The sequence below is a fragment of the Carcharodon carcharias genome, chromosome 17 (genome assembly GCF_017639515.1).
Source record: "Carcharodon carcharias isolate sCarCar2 chromosome 17, sCarCar2.pri, whole genome shotgun sequence".
NCBI lineage: Eukaryota > Metazoa > Chordata > Chondrichthyes > Lamniformes > Lamnidae > Carcharodon > Carcharodon carcharias.
In genome coordinates, this window is record NC_054483.1 from 86,480,976 (window position 1) to 86,497,024 (window position 16,049).

Genomic DNA, 16,049 nt, shown 5'->3' on the forward strand with positions numbered 1-16,049 from the left:
GGATAACGGTGGAGCTGCACTAAAGTCAAAGGAAAAAATTGAGTGGCATAATGGAAGGTATCACTTACACCATAATTTCCTCTTTGCAAAGATTTCTACAACAAAGCAAGTCCACAGGAAAATCTGGCCCTATCTTTTGAAAGTTTACAATTACATATTTGTTCAAGAAAAAGCTGTCTCTTTTGGGCTATTGAAATCTGATCTTCATATTTAAGGCTAGTATCAGACCATAAAATGTAGTGGCCTGGCAAAAAAATCTTCTGGTCAGTTCCAAATCTGTTGCATTTTCCACTTACGTTTTTGACCATTGCTGCCAATATCCTTGTGATCATATCAGTATATAACAATGTTAACCAGTAAATCTCATTCTTATAAGAGCAGTTATCCTGTATTGTCAGTAAAGCTGTTTTGGCATCTGTCAGCCTAAAATATTGATCTTCGTGTGATTTTAAGTGTAACCAATTACTCTGGCATTGTTCCCGATTAATTAAATGTATTCATGTAGAAGCTATTTTCTGAGGATACTGGCTTGACATTCCATAGAAAATTCCAAATCCTGCTATTTTAACTGGGACATTAACCCACTTATGAAATTCTTGTCCAATATTTCAGAAAGGAGTTAACAACATTATTTCAGTTTCTTAATGAATTTTACGTTAGAACATTTGCAAAGGACCTTAAAATATCAGACTTAGACTTATGTTTGCTTTTCGTACTGCTGTTTCCACCAGGCATTTAAATGACTGCTGGCATGTCTTACCTAGTGGATATTGACACTGATATTTGGAGTAGATAGTGTAGGGATATTTTTAACATTACCAGTAAAGAAAGGAATAGGCAGTTTAATGTGGAGAGTTTTGAAGTCAACATAAAGTAAAATCTGGTGAGTACATGACAAGCAAGCCAACTGGTGTGGTTAAATTATTCCCCCAGATACTAATAACAAATACAAGTGTGTCAAAGGCTGGGTTGCATTAAGAAAAATGGGAGGTTAGATAAATGCTTATTTTTACTTAAAATTTTAATACCTACATTGCAGACAATGAAGGACAGGATGAACAAAGAATATAGGAAAGCCACAAAAAAGATAATAGAAAATTAAGGGTATTGTTATAAATACCTATTTCATGGTTCATAGTAATATTTTAGAGGTAATTTTTAGTTCTGGTAAGATTTAAGCTTAATTGTAGAAAATGGGATAAATGCAACTAAAGCAGCTTCAAGACTTACATGTAAAAGTTTGAGGCCATGTTGACTTAAGAGGTTAATAATTAGAAAGGTGAGATCATAAAACAGCAGGTGGGCTTACTTAGCTGGAGAATTGGAAACAAGGCGACTACACTGCTTGCAAGCCTACGGCCATACTAGTCTGAAAAAAAAAAAAACGCCCGGTCTCGTCTGATCTCGGAAGCTAAGCAGACTCAGGCCTGGTTAGTACTTGGATGGGAGACTGCCTGGGAATACCAGGTGCAGTAGGCTTTTGGCTTGGCCTAAATAGCCAAGTGGTTATGGTACTGGGTTTGTAACTCCAAGGTCAAGAGTTCAAATCTCACAATGGCAAACTATGAAACAATGTAACTTCATCTGAAACAGATGGAAACGTGTTTGTAGTGGAAAGAGTTACACTGCTTGCAAAGAAATGCAGCCCAGGGAGTTGTTTTGTTTTGGAAGTTAGAGCCACAATTAACATAAAAGGAAGGCTATGTCATCATTGAGATGAGTGGAGCTTAAGAACAATTTATCTGTGCTTTTGCTGGGGGAGTGAGTGTTCTGAAATCGACCAAAAAGCACACACCAAAAAGGGGCTGCTGTTATCAGGCTCCAGGTAGCAGAGGTGTTGCTGTTCACTTGCTGTGTGTAGTTGGGGCTCAGGAAACGCCCCAGGAGTCTTTTGATAGCTCTATGCAATTAGGGCTCAGGAGCAGACCCAGGGAGCTGAGAAGGTGACAGAAGGTCACTGGCTTTGTGCTGAAAAGGGTTAGGGCTCAAAAGAACCCTGGGAGCCATTTATAGCCTGGTGGAGATTGGAGCTTGGTGAAATCCAGGGGCAATGCTAGCCCACTGAAGCCAGCCAGCTATTAAAGAGCTGAAATAGAGCCAGTAAGTAGAGGCTAGAATACAGACTTGGAAATCCAGGTGAAGGTCAGTCCCGGGAGATAAGATCGAAACCCTGGGAGGTGTGCAGTCGTTGACACAGGGCGGAATTTTCCGTGCCCACTGGCGTTAGGCGTGTTTTGCAGCATGAGCAAACAATATGGCAAGAAGGCTAAAAATCAGTTTCACAACGTTGTGAAACCAGTTAGCAATGTCCGCTCTGCCTGTCAGTGGTGGGCCGTGTTTCCCAACATCGGACATCAGGAACTTCATTGTAATACATCTGCCTATCATTATAAACTGAGCTCGCTGGAACCATTCACCCACGCTGGATCATTCAAGCAGGTCAACGTGTTTCACAACTGTACATAAGCAACATGCACCTGGCGAGCCGCACTTCACTTGGGACTTCAAAGTTTGTTTGCTTACCTCGATTCAGGCAGCACTCACAGTCATCAGTGCCAGGCTTTGCAGGCAGCACCACGTCATTTTTATGGGGGCTCACAGGCAGGGTGGCTTTTCAATGGCTGCAGGGCTAGGGCTTGCTTGGGAGAAGGGGGAGAAGTCTCCCAGGGTGTGTGTGAGGGCACATGTTGATCTGTGGAAGTGGCCTTGAGACGGTGAGGGATGAAGAGGCAGTCTCCAGAGGAGATGAGGCCAGATGGAGATGTGTGTGTGTGAGAGAGTGAGTGGTGATGTCCCTTGAGCTGGCAGTGAGTGAGATACCAGTGAATGTGTGATGGGTTTGAGTGTGTGAGTTTAGAGTGTTAAGATAGTTGCTTTACTCTGACGTCACAGATGAGATCATTCATCCTCTATCTACATTGGATGGCCAACTTCTCTGCGGCATTGGAACTGATCAGCACTGGCACCGCCTACCAAACCGGAGTGGTGATGTTGCTGCGGTCAGAACGGGGGTAGAGGACATCACGACAGGCCTCCGCAGCGTCCAAAAGGCACTAGAGGGATGTGTCACTAAACTGGGGCCTTCTTGCCTTTTGGCCTTGCCTCTTCTTGCCTTATTTGCAGCAGTCCTAGACTGGAAACACTGAGGTGTGCATGCGCCAGCACTTTGTGGCGCCTGGCATGATGAAGCGGTGAGGTGACGGCGTGGTGGGCAAATCTGAGATCACCCACCATCAAAACGGTGTGTTTCCCAGGAATGCATGATTAATGAGCTGAGTTTGGGACGATATGGCGTGAAAAGCCTTCATTGCAGCTGGCGGGTAAAACGTCCTTTTTCCTGCCCGCTACCACACAGTGCAAATCTCAGACGATTCCACTCACAGTCCAAGTCCAAGAAGCTTGGAAGATATTCAGAGGCGTGAACTTCAAAAGCAAAAAGTTTAAAAAGAGGGAGACAGAGTTTTAACAAGATTGGTTGACTGACAGGGTGGAATTTTCCCAGAATTGCACTAAGTGCGTGAGTGGACGGGTATAATAGAGTCCTACCTGCGGATAGAAATGGTGGGTTTTTACACCGTATATTCCTGAGCCCGCCCCATTATATATTCTCTCCTGCGAAACATGCTATTTCCAGGGCTCTCATTTGCCCACTCGCCAGCACCCCATTGTTGCATCACGCTGGTCGCCATCTTTAAAAGGCAGCCGCCAAAAAAGCGCTCATTGCCATCAGCTCACCACCACTGCCTGGGAGACACAGCTAGCAAAGGCAAAAAGACTGCAGCCCCCCGCTTCAACGACGGTGTCCCTCAAGCGACTGCTGGATGCCGCGGAGGCCCGACAGGATGTGCTCTACCCCTGCACCAGCTGCAGGATGGGTAGCAATATCACCAGCCCGGCTTGGGAGGCAGTGGCAGCAGTGGTCAGCATGAACACCCTGCAGAGGAGGACAGCCACCCAGTGCTGCAAAAGGATGAATGATCTCCTCTGTTCCACCAAGGTAAATCACTCTTTTCATCACTCCCAACTCACACACTCACAAACCCATCACACACCCACAGGGCCCTCACTTACTGCCAGTTCAAGGTACATCACTATTCACTCTTTCTCGCACACCATCATTATCCTCATCCCATCCATGGCACCACTCACCATCCACACAGGCCAGGCGTACTTATCATCTGGCCCGGCAGGCATACTGATACATTCTCCCCACCTCTCTCTCTATGCAGGACAAACTGACTCTCAACAGGAGGGAAAGGTCACAGACAGACGGAAGGATGACAAAGTTCTGACGGAATTCGAAAACAGCCATCCAGCTGGCCGCCGATGACTGGGACCGGTCCTGTGCTAACGGTGAGGTCAGCATTGCTCTACCCAGTGAGGATCCAGCAGTGCAACGTCCGTCAAACAGCATGCCATGCGTGATGTGTCCTCTTTCACAGGCCACTGCCATGCGCTAATTATCTCCCCTTGTTTTCACAGGCACATCTGCCAAACATCCGACAGAGTCCATGACCCAGGGCCTCCAATCAAGATCCAAAGAAACCTCTGAAGAGGAATCTGAAGGCACCCTCCCTGAAGTCCCATCACAGCATTTACCCACACCCTGCACCAGCACAGAGATACATACCTTGGTGGGATCTAGCTTTAGGATAGCCTTGGGATCCCAATTTGATGAGCACATCACACTTTCTGATCCACAGAAGGTGAAGGCAGGGACTCCACAGCACTCGGCACTCGGAGGATTACTGGAGGCCGGAACGTTGCTGAGTCTGAGTCAGATGACGAGCCTCTGAACTTGGTCATGTCACAGTTGCTGGAACTGCAAAGGCAAGCTAGGGAACAACAAAAAGGGATGTCCACTGCACTTCTCAGATTGCAAGGCATGATGGAGGAGTCCATCCATCTTCAGGCTCAGGTGAAAGCGCTGGCATTGCGACAAACCGAGGTCAACACTGACAGGATGGCAGCCGCCATGGAAACCTTGGTCCAGGATGTCACTCCTGCACTGCTGCATGGGCTTAACTCCATCGCGGGTGCCATAGTTAGCCTCCAACAGTGTGTATGTGAGAGGGGTGCTGGGCAGCTTGATCTCACTCCAGCTACTCCTTCCGCTCACAGAGTCAGCCAGGGGCCCTTGGGCACCCATAGGGAGGAGGATCAGCAGATGCACACTTGGGCCATCCACCCAGGTGACTCTGAGAGTGACTCCCCTCTTCCTGTGACCTCCGCAGATCCAGTTGCACAGGCAGCCTCACTACCACACAGCAGAACTCCGAAAGCAGGCTGGGGCCCTCCAAGTCTCAGCCTGCCAGAGGACACCTGCCAAGTTATCACAGACAGGGCATCAGAGTCAGCAGGCTGCCACCACCTCTGCTATGGATGTCTGGGGGGCACCAAGATGTAGCAGCAGGGTTAGGAAAGTTAGGTAAAAGTAGTTGCACGCCTGGGCACGGGTGTTGATCACTTGTACAAACTGTTCACTATTGTCAATAAACTCCTAAGAATGTCACCCTTTCTGTGGCTCCTTGTTCTGATGAGCAGTGTTCTTGTCACGCAGATGTGAAACCATTCTGCACAAGATAAAAGGCAGGTGTCTCAGTCCAGGGCCTCTTTGCTGTGCTCTGTGCAGCCTTCAGACCACAGTGATGGTCCAGCCTCACACTTCCTGGAAACATTACTGATGCTTGCACCTCGGCAGTGCTTGTCATTGCTGCCAGAATGTAGTGGGCAGGCGCCACAGAATTCTCTCATATTCTGTGTGCTTTCAGCACCTTTAAGGCAGGGCTAACCCCAATCACACCAGCATCTGCGACTAGTGATGCTGTGCACCAGCTCCTGAAGGGCTGAGGTGCTGAAGGCGGACACAGCATCAGATGTGTCTAAAGTTTCATGGCTGCATCTCTGAGATGGGTCTGATCATGGAGCACAAGCGAGCTGCCCTTGGCCAGACAAAGTCAGACATTCTCAGAGGTCATGTGAAGATCTATGGACTGTCCTCACTGCACGTTGTCATCATCCTCCTACAATCAAGTGACTATTAGAGCCTCCACTTCATCTCCATTACATGAGCATTCTCTCAGAGGGTAATGGCACTGCCATAAGCCAGAGTGGAATCAAACTTTCACCACTGCGATGTGAAGATCTACGGGGACGCCTCACTGCATGTTGTCATCATCCTCCACAAATCTGGCAACAATGAGGGCCCCCTGAGTGCACCTGCATCGTCTAGCCAGTGCACGTCATCGTCACCACCAAGGACCCCCCTCACCCTCATCTCCGTCAGAGTCATCCTCATCGGAGGAGATGTGCAGCTTCTCCATCTCCTCCTTAGCCAGCTCCTCACCCTGTTGCAGCACCAGGTTGTAAAGGGCGCAGCAGCTGACAATAATGTGTGGTACCCTCTGCAGACTGTATTGCAGGGCTCCACCAGACCGGTCCAGACACCAGAACTGCATCTTCAGCATCCTAATGGTCTGTTCCACCAAGTTGCAAGCTGCTGCATGAGCCTCATTATAGCACCGCTTTGCTGCAGTCTGAGGCCACTGCATGGGTGTCATCAGCCATGGCCTCGGTGGGGAGCACTTGTCCCATTGAGCCTTTGTGGACCCTGGAAGACTGCAGGGATCTGTGAGCAACTCAGGATGTAGGCGTTGTGCACACTCCCTGGAAAGCGTGCACATACCTGCAGGATGCGTTACTGGTAGTCGCATATCAGCTGTATGTTCATTGAGTGGAAGCCCTTGCAGTTGATGAAGTCTACTGAGTGTAGTGATGGAGACCTGAGCACCACATGAGTGCAGTCAATCGCATTGTGCACCTGTGGGAATCCCAAGATGAGGGCAAATCTAATGGCCCTTGCATCCTGGCTGTCCCGGTCCTGGGTGAAATGCACAAAGTTGTGTGGATGGAGAAGATGGCTTCCGTGACCTCATGGATGCATTTGTGGGTGGCGGATTGTGAAATCCCACAGAGATCACCTGTAGAGACCTGAAAGGAGCCACTGGCATAGAAATTGAGTGCTGGGCACTGGCAGTGGATGCCCTCCATGTCCCCTTGGCGCCAAGCCCTTTGGTAAGTGGCAGATGTGAGCCACCAGATCCCTAGACATGCACAGTCATCGGCGACACTGGTTCTCAGTCATCTGCAGGAATGGCAGGCTGCATCTATAGACCCTGGGTGTCGCTAGGCACCGACCAGCCACGGCTCACTGTCGCTTTCTGGGCAGCGTGTGCAGGAGCCCCTGCTGACTCTTCTTCATGAGGTTGCTGCTCCTGCTTTTGCGCAGCCAGGAGCCTCAATCACTCTCTCCTCCGTCTTCTATGGTATCTGTAGGCCATCAGGCATACAGCTAGGCCACCAGGATCTATGATCCTGACATGGTCCTTCTGCAGCACGAAAGAGAGAGAGAGACGTGGTTATCATGGCTGTACTTAGCACATTTCCTGGCCCTGTGTGACCACCCCTTACTGCTTCCCAGAGAGTGCTGGTCACCCCTCGGATGGCCAGAGATGAGTGTGCTGCAAGGCTGCCCTGTCAACTGCGACATGGGGGACATTGGTCCAAACCAGGATGCTGAGATTACAAGGGGCTGTGAGCACCTCCAGCAGTGACTGCTACATGGCCAGCGTTGGTGAGGAGATTGTACAACGTGTGCAGCCCAACTGCTCTGCGGTCCAATAAAGTGGTAGTGGACTCGAAGTCTGTGCCAGGGGGTACGGTATGGAGCACTTGGTGGCCCTTCGGCGTCTCCACGTTGCTTGCATGGGCACTGTGGTTGCGTCTGATCTGTCTTAGTTGCAGAGGCATGGTCAGTTTATACAGGTGTCCCTAATGTGTGGCCACTCCCCTTGCTTACCCTGCCCCCCCACCTCAATTGCCTGTGCATGGGATGGAGCACCAGGGCAGCACTTGACTGCCCGCACCCCCACCCCAAGCAGTCACGTCCAAGGCTGGCCAGCACTTGCCCCCAGACACCCCCCACGCTTCAGCGGTCGTCTGCGAGGTCAGGTACCAGTTTCCCTCACCCCTCCCACCCGGGTATCCCGAGGCCTGTAAACAACAGGCGAGCTGTGAAGAATGCTGCTCACTCACCTCAGTTCCCCCAAAGTGAAGGCTGCCAAGTGTACGTTGCCTGTGTGCTGTTGGGAAACACATCAGCGTGCTTTCCCGCTGACGTGGACGGCGATATGGCGGGGTTCCAAGAGCCTGGCAGGATGGCCTTTTAATTATACGCTAATGCATTATAATTAGCTCCTGCCAACTGATGGCGGGAAACATGGCCTGCCGTTGGTGGGCCGAGCGGAAGATCATGACCTGCCTTGACGCTGTCGTGAAGTGGGTCCCGCCATATTTTTCACGCAAGCCACCTATCACGCCTGCCACCAGTGGACTCGGAAAATTCTGCCCACAGTGTTCACTGACTTCTGGGTGGGTTGCTGAGAAATCCATGGAATCTGTCTTGGTTGCATTTGTTATTTATTTTTACTGTGTACTGTGTTCGAGCACAGTTTGCCTGTTAATTCACATGTATCTCATATTAACTCTGAATGTTAGAGTATAAGATAGATATTGTAAATTGTTTTATCTTTCTGACCTTATATAGTAAAGTTTATTTTTGTTTGCTTAAAACCCATGGAATATTGTGGCTTTACTCTCTTTGCATGTGTCTTGAATCTCAAACTTTGTCTACTTTATAGAAAACATTATTGGTCCCTAACTGGATCACACCAAGAACTTTGGGGGTCTGGTTCAGGATCACAACAGTGTGAAAGAAGAACAACACAATCATATTGGTGGCAAAGTTTGGCTCTGTAACACGCATATTTTTGATGCTGTAGGTGCAGTTTGGGGTGGAAAATGGCATCAGCACCTCATGCAGAAACCTAGTGTAGCTCATACCAACGTTATTTTGCTGCAGACATTAGCAGCATTGCTAGAAGGATGTGGAGTAGACAGATTGTGAGATCAGGCTGCATGTAAGGTTGATTTCACTGTGATGGTGCCATTTTCAACCTCAATACTTCAACAACTGCTGAAAGTAAAAGCAAAATACTGCAGATACTGGAAATCTGAAATAAAAACAGGAAGTGCTGGAAAAACTCAGGCCTGGCAGTATCTGTGGAGAGAGCAACAGAGTTAATGTTTCTAGTCCAATATGACTTCTTCAGAACTCCAATACTTCTGCTACCTGACCTGCACTGAGAGGGCACTGCAGTATATGTCAGAACGTGTATCACGATGCATTATGGTCTGCCACATCACACACAGCCCTTGCCACCAGGTATATGGCAAGCAACTGGGGGAGAGGAAGCGACTGATACATCCCTTTCTGGCCAGATCGTCCCATTCACCAATGCAATTCCCCATTCACCAGTAGTCTTACTTTACCTCTGTTACTGACTATTGCAATGCTGAAATAAAAGCCAGCACAAAAACAGCTATTTCATACCAGCTTTATCAATGAAAATAATCCAATATACATACAAAAGTCAACTAACCACTCAAGTGCATGCCTTTAGTGCCCATTTTCTATGTGCCTTTATCTGGCACAGTACTATTCCATGGATGGTTGTCCTATGTTGAGAGGCTGGAGTAAATTGGGTTTATATTCTCTGGTGTTTAGAAAAATAAAAGGCAATCTCATTGAAACATACAAGATTCTGAATGGGCTGATAAGGTGGATGCTGGAACGTTGTTTTGCTAGCTGGGGAATCTAAAACACAGGGCCACAGTCTCAGGAAAGGGGCTAACCATTTAGGACTGAGATGAGGAGAAATTACTTCACTCAAATGATTGTGAATCTTTCGAATTCTCAACTCCAGAGGGTTGTGGATGCTCCATCGTTGAATACATTTAAGACTGCAATGGACAGATTTTTGGTCACACAGAATCAAAGGATACGGGGAGCAGGCGGGAAAGTGGAGTTGAAGCCCAAGATCAGCCATGATTGTATTGAATGGCAGAGCAGGCTTGACAGATCATGTGGTCTACTCGTGCTCCTATTTCTTGTGCCTTTGTGTTCAGATAACTCACGCAGTGCCTTTTGGGCCTTATGTTCAAAGTAGAAGTACTGCTACTAATTGATGAACTATGGTGGAGCTATATTTGCATTACATAATCACAAAATTACATATTAGAGAATTATATAAAATGTAGAGCACGGAAGCAGGGCATTCAGGCCAACTCGCTCATGCCAGGATTTATGCTCCATATGCGCCTCCTCTGACCCTATTTCATCTAACCCAATCAACATATCCTTCTATTTCTTCCTGCCTCATGTGTTCACCTAGCTTCCTTTTAAATGCATTTATGTTATTTGCCTCCGTTACTCCTTGTTGTATTAAGTTCCACATAATCATTCCCTGGGTAAAAAGGTTTCTCCTAAATTCCCTATTGATCCATTCGTGATTATTTTATATCTATTGCCCTTAGTTTTGGCTCTCCCCAGGCCCACAAGTGGAAATATCTCCCATATGTTTACCCTACCAAAATCCTTCATATTCTTGAAGATCTCTATCAGGCCATTTGCTCACCTTTCTGTTTGTCTCAGTTGGTAGCACACTCGACTCTGAATCACAAAGTTCCGGATTCAAGTCCCACTCCAGGGCTTGAGCATAAAAAATCAATTGAGGCTGACACTCCAGTGAAGTACTGAGGGCGTATTGCATTGCTGAAGGTGCAGTCTTTGGATGATTCATTAAACTGAGGCCCCAGTTGCCTGCTCGGGTGAATGCAAAAGACCCCATGACAATGTTTCAAAGAAGGGCAGGTGTCCTGGCCAATATTCATCCCTCAATACACAGATTAATTATCTGGTCATTATCAAATTGCTGCTTATGAGAGTTTGCTGTGTGCAAGTTGGCTGTCATGTTTCTTACAATACCATGGTTATACTTCAAAAGTATTTCATTGACTTTAAAGCATTTTGAGATGTCCAGTGGTCATTAAAAGCACTATAGAGCCAAGAGCCCCAGCCTGTTCAACCTTTGGTATAACCTCTCAGTTCAGGTGTCACTTTCATTATTTTCTTAGGCACCTTCTCTGCTGCCCCTGCCTTTGTCAACTTTCCCTCTCGTGAGACAATTGTTTGCGCCTTACTGGTAAACTCTTGTGTTAGACATTGCCTGATGTGGCTCAAAACCTCACTCTGGCACGGCAGTCTCTGCTGTATATATGTTCTACTATAATTACATATTAATTATGTAAATTAATTAATATATGCATTTTATTTTTTTAAAAGTTGCTCCAAGATCTTCAGGAATCTAGACTGAGTCAGCCTGGCACCCCAACAACTGCTGGTGATCATGGAATTATGCCTGGCCTAACCAAGCCAGCCCTGTAATGGTTCCCATGACTATCTCAGTTGTTGGAACTCCTGACAAAGGGAGCCCCTGAGCCTGCCCCGCTCTCATACAATGGCCATGTTTGTGAGAGACTGATGGGCTGGGCCCAGCATATTCAGGATTCACCCTTGGTTCTGATGGATGTCATCCAAAGGTACAAATTTTCAGGGCCCCTAACCATACATGGTTTTTAACCTTAAATGTAATAGCTCATATCGCACCTCATAACAATACTTTTTCACACTGTCTTTTGGATAAGACCTTAACCTAGTCCGCCGTCTCAGATAGACATAAAAAAATCCCATGACATATGCAAAGAAGGGCAGGAGAGTTCTCCCTAATGTCCTAGTCCATATCTATTGCTCATTTAAAAAAAAGGTTTGCCGTTAATTGGCTTGGATTTTGCAATGGTAATGACTGTTACACTGTCAGTATTCACTGTCATAAGAACATAAGAAATAGGAGCAGGAGAAGAACATTCAGCCCCTCAAGCCTGCCCTACCATTCAATAAGATCATGGCTGATCTGCCCCAGGCCTCAACTCCTCTTTCATGCCAGCTCCTCATAGCCCTCAACTCCCTGATATTTCTAAAATCTATCTACCTCCTCTTTAAATACCCAGTGATCTAGCCTCCACAACTCTCTGGGGTAGAGAATTCCAGACATTCACTACCCTCTGAGAGAAAAAATTCCTTTGCATCTCAGTTTTAAATGAATATCCCCTTATTCTGTAACTTTGCCCACTAGTTCGAGATTCCCCCACTAGTGGAAACATCTTCTCAACATCTACCCTGTCAAAACCCCTCAGAATCTTGTACGTCTCAATAAGATCACCCCTCATTCTTCTAAACTCTAATGACTAAAGGCCTAATCTGCTTAGCCATTCTTTATAAGCCAACCTCTTCATCCCAGGAATCAGCTTAGTGAATCTCTTTTGAACTGCCTCCAATGCCAGTATATCCTTTCTTAAATACGGGGACCACAATTGTACACAGTACTCCAGGTGTGGCCTCACCAACACCCTGTACGGTTGTAACAAAACCTCCTATTTTTAAACTCCAACCCTCTAGCAATACAGGCCAAAATTCCATTTGCCTTCTTAATTACTTGCTGCACCTGCATGCTAACTTTTTGTGTTTCATTCACAAGGACACCCAGATACGTCTGTGCTGCACTTTTTGGAGCCTCTCTCCATTTAAATAATAGTCTGCCTTTTGATTCTTCCACCAAAGTACATGACCTCACACTTCCCTACATTAAACTCCTTCTGCCAAGTTTCTGCCCACTGACTCAACCTATCTATAGCCCCTTGCAGGTTTCTTATGTCCCCATCACAACATGCCCTCCCACCTATTTTTGTATCGTCAGCAAATTTGGATACATTACACCCTGCCCCTCCTACAAGTCATTAATATAGATGATAAATAATTGAAGCCCAAGGACTGATCCTTGTGGCACTCAGCTAGTTATGTCTTTCTAACCTGAAAAAGACCCATTAATCCTGACTCTCTGTCTTTTGTGTGTTAACGAATCCTCAATCCATGATAATACATTACCTCCAATACCTTTTTTTGTTGCACCTTATCGAATGCTTCGTTACTTCGCTGAAACTGGCTGCAACTTTGGGAGTCTACACATGTACAGAATAACACAGAAATCTAGAAGTTGCAATTAGTGATTCTTCACTCGTCCAGAAGATATGTTGTTGAGGCCTGTCCCTAAACTTTTGGTGAAGTGATATGAACTTCCACTCTTAAGCTATTAGTCTCGCTGTAAAAACCCTTGCAGAAGTTACGCCATGTTTAATGAGGTGTAACTGGGTTTTTAACCCTATACTAAGTTCTTAATTACTGTTTATAGGGTCCTGAAAAGCTAATTTTATATTTGTGGAATGTCAAATTTTCCCATTATGATTAATAAAAATAATACATATTTTTTAAATATTTTGTCAAGTTTGCTTATCGCTTCCTTATAGCTCCTATCTTGAGCCAATCATAATTTATTTTGCTGTCTGAAAACTTAAATTAAAAGTGAAGGGTTTCAGTGCTTTTAACTTGCTGGTTTACTTTATGAGAATATTTCAGTGTGATTGGTTGTTTACCCTGCTGCTGGACCCCTGGAGATCGCCTTGACATGGTGCCAGAATTAAATTGCTGTTGGGAAAGGGGAATTTTGTGCCATAGAGAATGCTGGATCTTTGAGGGCAGCTTTCTTCAAGGTCAGTGGCAAGCACCAATGCTTTGCTGCTGATTGAAAAATCTAACCCCAAGATAATATTGCTGTTTGTGGGAGCTTGCTGTGTACAAATTGTCTGCCGTGTTTCCCAAATTAAAACAATGGTTGCACTTCAAAAGTTCTTCATTAGTCAGTAATTGGTTGTAAAGCACTGTAGGATGTCCTAAGGCCATGGAAAGGTACGATACAAATGCAAGTTCTTTCTTGTCCTCTTTATATAAAAAGTGATATTAAGCAGGAAGCGTACAAAAAAGGAAAGAGAAAGCAATTTTCCATTTTAAACTACTAAAACATACAATGTCTGTCATATTAATGTCAGTAAATTATGAATATTATTTTTCTCATGAGAAAGATCTTCAAAATCATTTTTGAAATAATCCTCTGTGATGTAGTTCACTGCGATTGTGAAATAGTCATACAAATCCAGTGTTGGAGGAAATCACTTTATCTTGGATGAAAACTAATTAAGAAGCACTTATGCCAGCAGTGCCTTGTCTAGAGATGTATATTCCATCAGTGCATAGTTCATAAATAACAAAGTACTGGTACTCATTTGTTTTTTATGGAACTATGCAAAAAATGTAATCTTGTTTTGCATTTCATAAACAAAGGCTGTGATCACAGAAAATGAGGCTTATTGCCTATTTTATGAGGGCATGAAATTGAACTGAAATATTTTCTCACTGACAGCAGAAAATGTTTGTCAGAACAAATTTGAAGGGAATATTTTTGATGCATATTAAGATATTTATGCCATATAATTTCTTTTAATGAGCTTAAAAATATATTTACGTGTACTTGCTAATCAGCTCTCAAAATAAAGTGTTAGCCTTCCTTCAAAACCGGAACCATCAGTATTAACACACACAATTTATGGTAGGGGGAACCTGAATTCTGAAACGATTGCTTTGACTGGAGACTTGAAACTCAATTACTCAGTAAAATGAACTAAAAAAGTATAGCAGTTTAGACTGAGCTCTTGATAGCTGCATAGGTTTGAAATAACTGCTCTATTACCCTTTGACTAACTGTACAATACTTCTTCTTTGGTAAAGAAGTATTACAATAAGTTGATTTAGGAGCTTTACGCAAGATATTTGGTGTTAGCTTTGTAGAACCTGTGAATTATATAAGTAAGGTCTTACAGTTATAAACAGTGAAATTCACTTTTGCCATGCAGTTCCACTTTCCACATGAGAGGTTTGATGACTTAAATCAGATAAATTACTATGAAGATATGATTCTTTGAAAGCTCCCACTTGATGGGAGGCTATTGGAATAATCAATGTTCAATAGGAAATGTTTTATTGAACATTGCACCAGAATTTGTGCCTTAACTGTAACTATAATTTACTTAAACACTTTGTGTGCTTTATTAAAATATTGTTTCTACTCTATAGATTAAGTTGAAATTCTCCATTAAATTAGTAATGCAGTCCTTAAGACTGAAAATACTTGAATCACTAAAGATCACATCTGCAATGTTGTCTATTTTTAGAACATTTAAAGCTGAAGTGCTCCATCATCCTTCAGTGTTTTGTTTATCTGAGATAAAAGCAGGAGCTGCGGAAGGACATTAATTCAAAATATTATTGGTGGTGCAAACTGCAATGAAAATATTCAAGCTTGTTCCGGTGGGGGGGGGCAGGGGGGGAGGATCAATTTCAGGAATAACTGATTTATGTACATGGGCACACACTAGCCTGCAGTCTTTGCTTCTGGTTTCCTGAAAATCACAGAACCAGATCCCAGGGACAGAAAGTGAGTTCAATGACATGCACAAGTTGCGCAATAAAGTTTCTCTGAGGCCAGTTGTGGGGCATTGCAGCTTTCTTTTTCTGTTCAGAATCAGCATCCTACAGACATGTGTTTACAAGCCATGAGGACATGAGTTTTGTAATATTGATTACTATTTTCTCTGAGTTGAACTACAGTCACAAGTTGATTGCCAGCTAACTGTAATCTCTCGTTTTATGTAAAATACTCCTGATATTCCACACCGGTGCATTTACACCCATCAAATATTTCATACTGAAAACGGAATATTTTAGATGCAGCTCAAATTACAGAAAAGATTTGTGGATAAAAAATTGATAGTACTGAATCAGTGAAGCATTATAACTTTCAAGCGACCTTTCTGACTTCAAATTAACCCTAAAATAGACATAAGATAGTATTCTAGGTGCTCCCTATTAATTTGTGATACAACAGTTATTTTAAGTGTAAGAGCTGGACTGTTATTAATATCATTAGACCACCTTCCCATTAACTCTTTCAGAGTTGGTTTATAGCCTGTACCAAGTAAATCAGTTTTTTTAGGTGTTTCATGATCAAAATTGTTAAAAAAAAATCATTGTTGTTTTCAAAAATGATTTCAGTACTGAACACAATATACATCATCACTTGGCAAACATGAATCTTTCTTTTTGGACATGATGCTGAAATGTTGCTCCAGTTCTCGAAGGGTTA

At 44.6% G+C, this 16,049-nt stretch overlaps 1 protein-coding gene and 1 pseudogene across 2 annotated transcripts in view; both read left to right on the forward strand.

The window, feature by feature from the left end:
• Positions 1-16,049, forward strand: part of mgmt (O-6-methylguanine-DNA methyltransferase) — a 476,635-nt gene that overhangs the window by 350,765 nt on the left and 109,821 nt on the right. The gene's annotated exons all lie outside the window — the stretch shown is intronic.
• LOC121290268 lies at positions 1,352-1,479 on the forward strand (annotated as a pseudogene).